The sequence below is a fragment of the Thalia democratica genome, unplaced genomic scaffold (genome assembly GCF_965202585.1).
Source record: "Thalia democratica unplaced genomic scaffold, ktThaDemo2.hap1.1 HAP1_SCAFFOLD_1122, whole genome shotgun sequence".
In the NCBI taxonomy this organism is placed as follows: Eukaryota; Metazoa; Chordata; class Thaliacea; order Salpida; family Salpidae; genus Thalia; species Thalia democratica.
Genome location: NW_028140037.1, coordinates 17501 through 27500, shown reverse-complemented (window position 1 = coordinate 27500; position 10000 = coordinate 17501). Strand labels below are relative to the sequence as shown.

General features: G+C 33.6%; 5 non-coding genes across 5 annotated transcripts in view; all 5 read right to left on the bottom strand.

The window, feature by feature from the left end:
• LOC145847829 (large subunit ribosomal RNA) overlaps nt 1-879 on the bottom strand; it is a 3631-nt gene extending 2752 nt beyond the window's left edge. The window contains exon 1 of the ribosomal RNA XR_014371539.1: nt 1-879. This exon is cut by the window's left edge and continues 2752 nt beyond it. This is a non-coding gene — a ribosomal RNA (large subunit ribosomal RNA).
• A 221-nt stretch (nt 880-1100) lies between these two features.
• On the bottom strand, nt 1101-1253 carry LOC145847819 (5.8S ribosomal RNA). Its single transcript, XR_014371531.1, has one exon. It is a non-coding gene; the product is annotated as a 5.8S ribosomal RNA (ribosomal RNA).
• Nucleotides 1254-1437: 184 nt separating this feature from the next.
• On the bottom strand, nt 1438-3239 carry LOC145847826 (small subunit ribosomal RNA). The gene has a single exon (XR_014371537.1). It is a non-coding gene; the product is annotated as a small subunit ribosomal RNA (ribosomal RNA).
• Nucleotides 3240-7121: 3882 nt separating this feature from the next.
• LOC145847831 (5S ribosomal RNA) lies at nt 7122-7240 on the bottom strand. The gene has a single exon (XR_014371541.1). It is a non-coding gene; the product is annotated as a 5S ribosomal RNA (ribosomal RNA).
• Nucleotides 7241-9999: 2759 nt separating this feature from the next.
• The window catches only part of LOC145847830 (5S ribosomal RNA), a 119-nt gene continuing 118 nt past the window's right edge, over nt 10000 (bottom strand). The window contains exon 1 of the ribosomal RNA XR_014371540.1: nt 10000. This exon is cut by the window's right edge and continues 118 nt beyond it. This is a non-coding gene — a ribosomal RNA (5S ribosomal RNA).

Sequence of the window (10000 nt, the reverse complement as noted above, 5' to 3'; positions counted from 1 at the left end):
GTGCTTTCGGGTTTCGTACTGCCCAACACCTCGCGGCGCGTGTTAGACTCCTTGGTCCGTGTTTCAAGACTGGTCGGAGACGTGGCCAGCTTAAGCCGCAGACCCCTGGCGTCTGAGCGCTAACGCGAAGAAGGTCCTTGTACAAACTCTAGAGACTGCGAGCAGTTTCCAAAGCCGTGTTCCAGCGATCAACACGCAGCCTGTCCGAAGACCGACGCGGAATCTCTCCTCGGTCGCCGAGCCGAAGCTAATCGAACGCCTATAACACTCTTCCGAAGAAGAGCTACCTTGCGAACGACCAAAGTCAGCCCAGCAACCGGTCGCGGCCCTCGCCGAACGCTAGTGCAGCGCCGCGACGCCAGCGCAACCGTAAGAGTCTCCGAAGATCACTCAAACAGTAGGACAGCTCTCGCAGCGCCTGAAAACGTCCGGCGACTCGATGGGCGCCTCCGTTTGCCTCCAAGCGGTTCACGTACTCTTTTAACTCTCTCTTCAAAGTGCTTTTCAACTTTCCCTCACGGTACTTGTTCGCTATCGGTCTCGAGCCAGTATTTAGCCTTAGATGGAGTTTACCACCCGCTTAGGGCTGCATTTCCAAAACAACCGACTCCGGGAAAACGCTAGGACGAATTACGACCGCCGCCAAGGGCCTAACACCCGCTCTGTGGAAAAGGCCTCGATCAGAAGAACGTGGGCAGTCGTTGGTTCGCCGCATGCTGAATTCCATACGCTACATTTCTCGCCTCCAAAAAGGCTCGGATTTAGCGCTGGGCTTATCCCGCTTCACTCGCCGTTACTAGGGGAATCCTTGTTAGTTTCTTTTCCTCCGCTTAGTGATATGCTTAAGTTCAGCGGGTCGTCCCGCCCGATCTCAGGTCAAAAGTGATGTACTATAAAGTACATGCGCTTTGTACGTCGGCTTTTGAAGTCACTTAAACTTATTCTCGAGCACCTACCGTCGTTGCTACCTCACCCGAGGCCAGCAGGCTGCTCACGCTTCAGCTGTGAAATCGCCAGACCAGCTGTCTTTGACGACACGCTCCTTAATACAGAAACGAGTCGCAGGCACTTTCAAACTAATGAAAGGATCGGTGTGTTAAAGACCCTGAGACGGACGTGGCCCCAGGATTACCCGAGGCCGCAATACGCGTTCAGAATATCGATGCTCAATGTGTCCTGCAATTCACATTACTTCTCGGAGCTAGCTCCGTCCTTCATCGACGCTCGAGCCGAGTGATCCACCGCTAAGAGACTCTCGTGTTAATCAATCTCAATTGCAACAAAAAATCGTGTTCAAAAAGAAGCGGCCGCGCCAGCACTTGCGTGCTGAATTATTACTCCCGCTGTCAGGAAGCAACGCGACCGAACTATACCAGTTACAGGGCTCGGTCCCTTCTTAAAAGAAGAGACGTCGCTTGAAATCAAATTTCGATTCGTTAATGATACCTCCGGAGGTTTCACCTACGGAAACCTTGTTACGACTTTTACTTCCTCTAAATGATCAAGTTCGATCGTCTTTTCGAACACCGGCGAGTGCGTTGCCGCACGTACCAGGCTCAATCGGAGGACCTCACTAAACCATTCAATCGGTAGTAGCGACGGGCGGTGTGTACAAGGGCAGGGACGTAATCAACGCAAGCTAATGACTCGCGCTTACTGGGAATTCCTCGTTCAAGGGAAACAATTGCAAGTCCCTATCCCTAGCACGACCGGGGTTCAACGGATTACCCGGACCTTTCGGCCTAGGGAACACACGATGATCCGGTCAGTGTAGCGCGCGTGCGGCCCCGAACATCTAAGGGCATCACAGACCTGTTATTGCTCAATCTCGTGTGGCTAAACGCCACTAGTCCCTCTAAGAAGTTGTCTCCGACCAATGGGTCGAGCAGCTATTTAGCAAGTAAGAGTCTCGTTCGTTATCGGAATTAACCAGACAAATCGCTCCACCAACTAAGAACGGCCATGCACCACCACCCACAGAATCAAGAAAGAGCTCTCAATCTGTCAATCCTCGCTGGTGTCCGGGCCGGGTGAGATTTCCCGTGTTGAGTCAAATTAAGCCGCAGGCTCCACTCCTGGTGGTGCCCTTCCGTCAATTCCTTTAAGTTTCAGCTTTGCAACCATACTTCCCCCGGAACCCAAAGACTTTGGTTTCCCGGAAGCTGCCGGACAGTTCTTAAGTTCGACACTGCCCGATCGCTAGTCGGCATCGTTTAAGGTCAGAACTAGGACGGTATCTGATCGTCTTCGAACCTCTGACTTTCGCTCTTGATTAAAGAAACATTCTTGGCAAATGCTTTCGCAGTCGTTCGTCTTGCGCCGATCCAAGAATTTCACCTCTAACGGCACAGTACGGATGCCCCGTCGTTCCTATTAATCATTACCTCGTGCTCCGAAAACCAACAAAATAGAACCGAGGTCCTATTCCATTATTCCATGCAACATTATACAAGCGTAAAGCCTGCTTTGAACACTCTAATTTTTTCAAGGTAAACTGCGGCCCACGCAACACTCAGTTAAGAGCACCGCGAAGGCACCGACCAACAAGAAACGAGGCCAGTGCTAGCCTTTCGACCGACCAACCTCGCCGTCCCTATATCCAACTACGAGCTTTTCAACCGCAACAACTTAAATATACACTTTTGGAGCTGGAATTACCGCGGCTGCTGGCACCAGACTTGCCTCCAATGGATACTCGTTAAAAAGTTTAAAGTGTACTCATTCCAATTGCAGGACCTCGTACGAGGTCTGCATTGTTATTTTTCGTCACTACCTCCCCGAGCCGGGAATGGGTAATTTGCGCCCCCCTGCTGCCTTCCTTGGATGTGGTAGCCGTTTCTCAGGCTCCCTCTCCGGAATCGAACCCTGATTCTCCGTCACCCGTTACAACCTCGGTAGGCCGATACCGTACCGACGATAGTTGATAGGGCAGTTGCTTTAATGAGATGTCGCCAGCACTAGGCCGTGCGATCAGCAAGCTTATCCAGAGTCACCATTGTAACGACCCCGAAAGCCGGTTAGTTTTGGTCTGATAAATGCGCGCCTCACGTCAGTTCGGCGCTTTACGCATGTATTAGCTCTAGAATTGCCACAGTTATCCATGTAAAAGCGTACAATCAAATGAACCATAACTGATTTAATGAGCCATTCGCAGTTTCACTGTACGTGAGCTCGTACTTACACTTGCATGGCTTAATCTTTGAGACAAGCATATGACTACTGGCAGGATCAACCAGATAACTATCCGAGGGCGTTTAAACCCGTTGCTCGACTGAGCGTTTTTACTGTATAAATACAGACCTTTTCTATCACTCGGCTTAAAAGCCTTGCGAACGTTACTGAAAGTCGGCGCCGGCCTTTTGCTGTTTAAAGCGCCAGCCCGCGTCGACTGCAGCATGCAGCTATACAACTGACTGTTCTTTCTCCCGACCAACCGTTTGCCTTCTGCCGGTTAACTCGTCAGCAGCAACACGCCATCTGTCTGCTGCAGTTACCCGCCTCGAGCCGTGCCTGCCTGCGTCGGCTACTCGTCTCGACGACTTCGCAAAGCTATAAGCCTACCGCCGCTGGACGCTTGTAGTTTTTCATACGCTGCTCCAATGCGTTTACATAGCACGTTCGCCGCCGCTGCAATAGCCGCGCCTCGGGTGCTAAACAGTAATGCTTTAAGCCCGCTTTCTCGCCAAGTCGACCGAACGCACAAACACGTCTCTCTCACTAGTGTAAAGTAATGCATACGTGTATGATGCTCAAATGTTGCTGTTGAACTTTTTTTGCCGATTTTTTTCAATTTGTTTGTTTCTTTTCAATTATTTTAATGTTTTAAGCTTATTTATGCTACGTTTAAATGTTTTAATACTTTTTTTATACTTTATTTAATATGTTTAAAAGAAATAAATAAAAAATAATATATATAAACTACTTTTTTTAATGTTTTAAATATGTTTGTTTATTATAAATAAACTTTATTTGTATTATTTTTTATTTAAACTTACTTTTTAAATCTTTATACTTGTTTTATCGTTTTAAGCACATTGCGATAAATATAATAAACAAAAAATTGAATGAAAATAATAATAATAATAATAAAAAAAAAAAAAAACATAAGCTTATTTTATATGTTTCATTTTATTTTTATTTAAACTTACCTTTCAAACCTTAATACTCGTTTTATTTTTTTAAGCAGATCGCGATAAATATAATAAACAAACAATTAAATAAAAATAAATAAAAATAAAATAAAAAAATCAAACAAAAGCTTATTTTATATGTTTCATTTTATCTTTATTTAAACTTCCTTTTAAACCTTTATAGTTGTTTTATTTTTTAAGCACATCGCGATAGATATAATAAACAAACAATGAAATAAAAATAATAATAATAATAATAATAAATCATAAGCTTATTTTGTATGTTTCATTTTATTTTATTTAAAACTTACAATTTAAACCTTTGTATTTGTTCTATTCTTTTAAGCACATCGCGATAAATATAATAAGCAAACAATTAAATAAAAATAAAATAAAAAAATCAAACATAAGCTTATTTTATATGTTTCATTTTATATTTATTTAAACTTACTTTTTAAACCTTTATAGTTGTTTTATTTTTCAAGCACATCGCGATAGATATAATAAACAAACAATGAAATAAAAATAATAAAAATGATAATAAAAAATCATAAGCTTATTTTGTATGTTTCATTTTATTTTATTTAAAACTTACATTTTTATTTATTTAAACCTTTGTATTTGTTCTATTCTTTTAAGCACATCGCGATAAATATGTTAAGCAAACAATTAAATAAAAATAATAATAATAATAAAAAAATCATAAATTTATTTTATATGTTTCATTTTATTTTTATTTAAACTTACTTTTTAAATCTTTATAGTTGTTTTATTTTTTAAGCACATGGCGATAAATATAATAAGCAAACAATTAAATAAAGATAATAACAAATAAATAAAACAATACGGCTAAACTATAAAAAGAAAACTAAATAACTGATAAATACTTGTAAATCATTATTTGAAAAATTTATTTTGAAACACAACACGATTGATTTATAAATAATAATATATTTTTAATTTGTGTAGTTCATTTAAAGTAGTCTCCCTTTTTGCTTCTGGTTTTATTAGAGTTATATATAACAATAAATTGTGTAGTTCATTTAAAGTAGTCTCCCTTTTTGCTTCTGGTTTTATTAGAGTTATATATAACAATAAATTGTGTAGTTTATTTAAAGTAGTCTCCCTTTTTGCTTCTAGTTTAATTAAAGTTATATAACACATACTATAGTAAGTTAAAAAAACTATAGTAACTTTATAAAACTACTTTATAAAATACATTTGTATAATTTAATAACTTTAAAATAACTATCAAGAATAAAATAGAATAGAATAGCTTTAAGTTTAGTATACAATTGGTATGTAAATTGTGTAGTTTATTGAAAGTAGTCTCCTTATTTGCTTCTGGTTTTACTTGAGTTACATAACGTTAAATAAACATACTTAATAAACGTAACCATCAATACTGTCATTTTAATAAAACTAAGTACAAATACATTGAATTAACATAGAACTTTAAAAAGCCTTCGCTAGTATCTGTTGGTAACAGTAAATAACCTATTATGACTCACAATACAAGAGTGCGAAATTTATTTTTCATTTGATTTTTCAGGTATTTATTTATTTGTGGAAATAAACTTTTTTATTACGTTAGAAACTAATTGAATTTTTCCTCTAACTATGCCTATTATTATATTTAGTATGCTTAAAAGTAATAAAATGAAACGTCGCGATTATATAATAAACAAACAATCAAACAAACAAAGAAATAAAAAAAAATATTTTTTTAAACTTATATTTCAACTATATGTCTTATTTTATTTTCATTTAAACTTACTTTAAACCTCTGTATTTGTTAAATATATTTCAACACAATACGATTAAACTATAAGACAAACAACAAAATAAAATAATCACATTAATAAATACACTAAGCAAATAGCTAGAATAAATATAAATAGTTCAATATATACAATATATTTCTTCCATTTTTAAGTTACTTGTTAAACATATTTATTTAAAAATGTTTCTTTAGAATATAAAACTAACAGTTGTACAAATAAAGAAATTAAAAAGCCAAAACACATAACACTAACTTTTCATAAATTAGATATGCAAATATGAACAAAATAATAACTAAATTGTAAAGCTTTTGTAAACTGTGAACTTATAAACTTATAATAATAATTGCATATTCACTATTCACAATAGCTTTTTATTTAGTACACAACTGGTCTGTAAATTGTGTAGTTTATTGAAAGTATAATCCCGTTTTGCTTCTGGTTTAAATTAAGTTATACAACACATACTAAAGTAAATTAAATAAAGTAATTCACTACTATCTATTAAATAAAACCAATTTACAAAATACATTAATTTAAATTAAATTGAACTTTGAACTTATAATAATAATTGCATATTCACTATTCAGAATTTCTTTAAATTTAGTACACAACTGGTCTGTAAATTGTGTTGGTTCTATTCAAGTACTCTCCTTGTTTGTTTTGTTTTAGTTGTATTTATTTTTAGATACTAGCACATTCAATACACATAATAAAGTAAACCAAATAAACTCTATTAATTTAAACTAAGTACAAATACATTAAGTTAATACAAAACTTTTAAAAGCTTTTGCTAGTATCTGTTGGTAACAGTAAATAACTTATTATGACTCACAATACAAAAGTGCAAAATTTATTTTCGTTTGATTTTTCAAGTAGCCACGCTTTTATTTGTTTGTGGACAAAAAGACTTTAAAGTTTTAGTATAAAAAAACTAATTGTATTAATTTTAACTCAGAAAATTGTACTCTACAAGATGGTGCCATTATTTTTTCGATATCTCAAACTGGTCAAACCACTTTTTTAGCGCTCTAATTGGTTTAAACAGCAAATAACGTTATCTGATAGGCTTGAGTTTTTATTTGCTAATAACTAGAATTTACTTTTCTTTTAAGCGTTAAAGAAATGTAAATAAACGAGTAATAAGTATAAATAGGTCAGAAAGAAAAATAGTACAATATATTCAAAAAAGATGAATTCAAAAAGCAAAAGCCTACGGCACGTGGTATTCCCAAGCGGTCACCCATCTAAGTACTAACCACGCCCGACACTGCTTAACTTCCCAGATCGGACGAGATGGGGTGTGCTCAGTGTGGTATGGTCGTAGGCGTTTGAAAGCGTTTACAAGCCTTTATAAACCCTTCGGTTTGTTTAAAAAACCTATTTGCACTTGATTTACAATCGATTTGATATTTTAAAATTATTCCTTATAAAATTTTAACCTGAATTAACTTTTTTTTTGTTTTTTTAATCAACAGTTACTCCCAAACTGTACTAAAACTGTATTGTAACTGTACAAAAGTGTTTGTTTAAATTATTGTTATCTATAAATTACCTAAGACCAGGACAAGTAGAAGTAAAGTTTATTGAATTATTAAATAAATAAAATAAAATCGTAAAATAAAATAATACAATATGTTTACAATTTGTCATTGATCTATCCATTTATGTTATTGCATTACAAATACAAACATTGCATACATTCAAGAGTATTATTCATCAATCTTTTCAATATAATAAGTTTTAAATTTATATTTATTTTTAAATAATTCCTGACATTTTAGATTACCTGAGATTTTTTTTAATTAAATTAATTTTAGTAATTAAATACTTGACGTTCTATTTTGTTTAATTTGATAACTCAACCATGTTTATTTTTTTTTACTAATTTAAAGAACTATTAAACTAAAAGACATTACATACAGCTTCTAAAAGTTTTAAACACCTTAAAAAATATTATTATTTTAAAGATATATTAAAGAACTAAACAGATATTACTCCTAAAAAATCTTGTTAATAATATATAAAAAGTACTCAAAGTCAGACTCGGAAATATATATACTGTTGTATATCTTACTTGAAGTTCACTGTAATTGACACTGAAAAATTGACACTTGAAGTTCACTGAAAAATCAACCTATTTATATAGCAAAATATTTCTTTATCTTTGTCGTGGCGCGGTGGGTCAGTGGTCTTATCAGCTGACTCATAAGCAGAAGGTTGAGAGATCGAATCCCGCTAGTCGTCACGAAACACCACTATCGTTCAATGTTCGGGCTTCAAATTCTTTGAGATTATACTGTACTATTTATCTATCTAACTAATCTATCTAACAAATGTTGTTCAATCTAGGTTGTGGGTACTTGGGTCGAGTAATGCCTTTGACTTACAATCTGTTGTGGATTGACAATATTCCTCTATCTATCAATAAACAAATCTATCTAATAAATGTTGATCAATCTAGGTTGTGGGTACTTGGGTCGAGTAATGCCTTTGACCTACAATCTGTTGTTGATTGTCAACATTCCTCTATCTATCAATAATGATTATATTCAATATTAAATGTTGATTAATTCAGTTGTAAGAAAACCAGTGCGCTGGTTAGGTTGGGTAAGGCCTTCGACTTACAATCTTGGGGATTATCAACGTTCATCACAAGTACAGTAACGATCTCATTGAATTTCCAGTTGGAACATTGGATTGTAGTGGTGGCCTACTTTGTAGGTTTTTTGCCTAGTTTGTTTTTTGCCTAGTAGTGTTTGCCTAGTTTGACAAACTATTGTATATATATTGTATAACTTTATTTGTATTATTTTTTATTTAAATTACTACTTATTATTAAAGAATTAAATTTTCTTAGAAAAAAAAACTATGTATTTGAACTCTCTGTATTTTTTATACAATACGATTAAACTATATAACAGAAAAATAATTAAATAATCAAACTATTGAATAAGCAGTTAATTAGTGTGTTTTTTTATGCTTCTTTCATTTTTAACTTACTTGTTAACCATATTTCTTTTATTAAAGTATAAAACTAACAGTTACTAAAATAAAATAATCATAAAGTCAATACACAAAACACTAACTTTTTATGAAGTAAAGTTATTCAAAGCTTATAATTATGAAGCTTTTGTATAATATTTCAATTACAGTGAACTTTAAGTAAGATAAGTTTTTTTTTTGTAATAACTACAAAATTGGTATTTTAGTTTATTATTAGTAACTAAATATTTATATTTATTATATTTAAAAAAAAACTTCTATACTAACTCTAATTTGCATATTAAAACATACAAATTTTACCAACTAAGTATTTATTTTTATTTTTCTTATTATAATTTTCAAACATAAGCTTGTATACCTTATATACCTATATACCTCATATAGTAGGCTTGACATAACATAACATTATTTAAATCTTTTTGTTTGAAATAAACTCATTTAGTTATTAGTAAATTACAACATAAATGTTTATAACAATAAAACTAAGATTTAGCTTTTGAGTTAGTAAACTTTGATAGTTTTCTTTTAATAGTTTAATAGTCCTTATTCAAACAAAATTGCTATATATTTAATACACATACAAAAGTAAACTAAGTAAACGTAATTCAATAGTTTCTATTAAGTAAAAGTAATTACAAATACATTAAGTTAATACAAAACTTTAAAAAGCTTTTGCTAGTATCTGTTGGTAACAGTAAATAACTTATTATGACTCACAATACAAAAGTGCAAAATTTATTTTCGTTTGATTTTTCAAGTAGCCACGCTTTTATTTGTTTTTGGACAAAAAAACTTTAAAGTTTTAGTATAAAAGACTAATTGTATTAATTTTAACTCAGAAAATTGTACTCTACAAGATGGTGCCATTTTTTTTTCGATATCTCAAACTGGTCAAACCACTTTTTTAGCGCTCTAATTGGTTTAAACAGCAAATAACGTTATCTGATTGGCTTGAGTTTTTATTTGCTAATAACTAGAATTTACTTTTCTTTTAAGCGTTAAAGAAATGTAAATAAACGAGTAATAAGTATAAATAGGTCAGAAAGAAAAATAGTACAAAAAAGATGAATTCAAAAAGCAAAA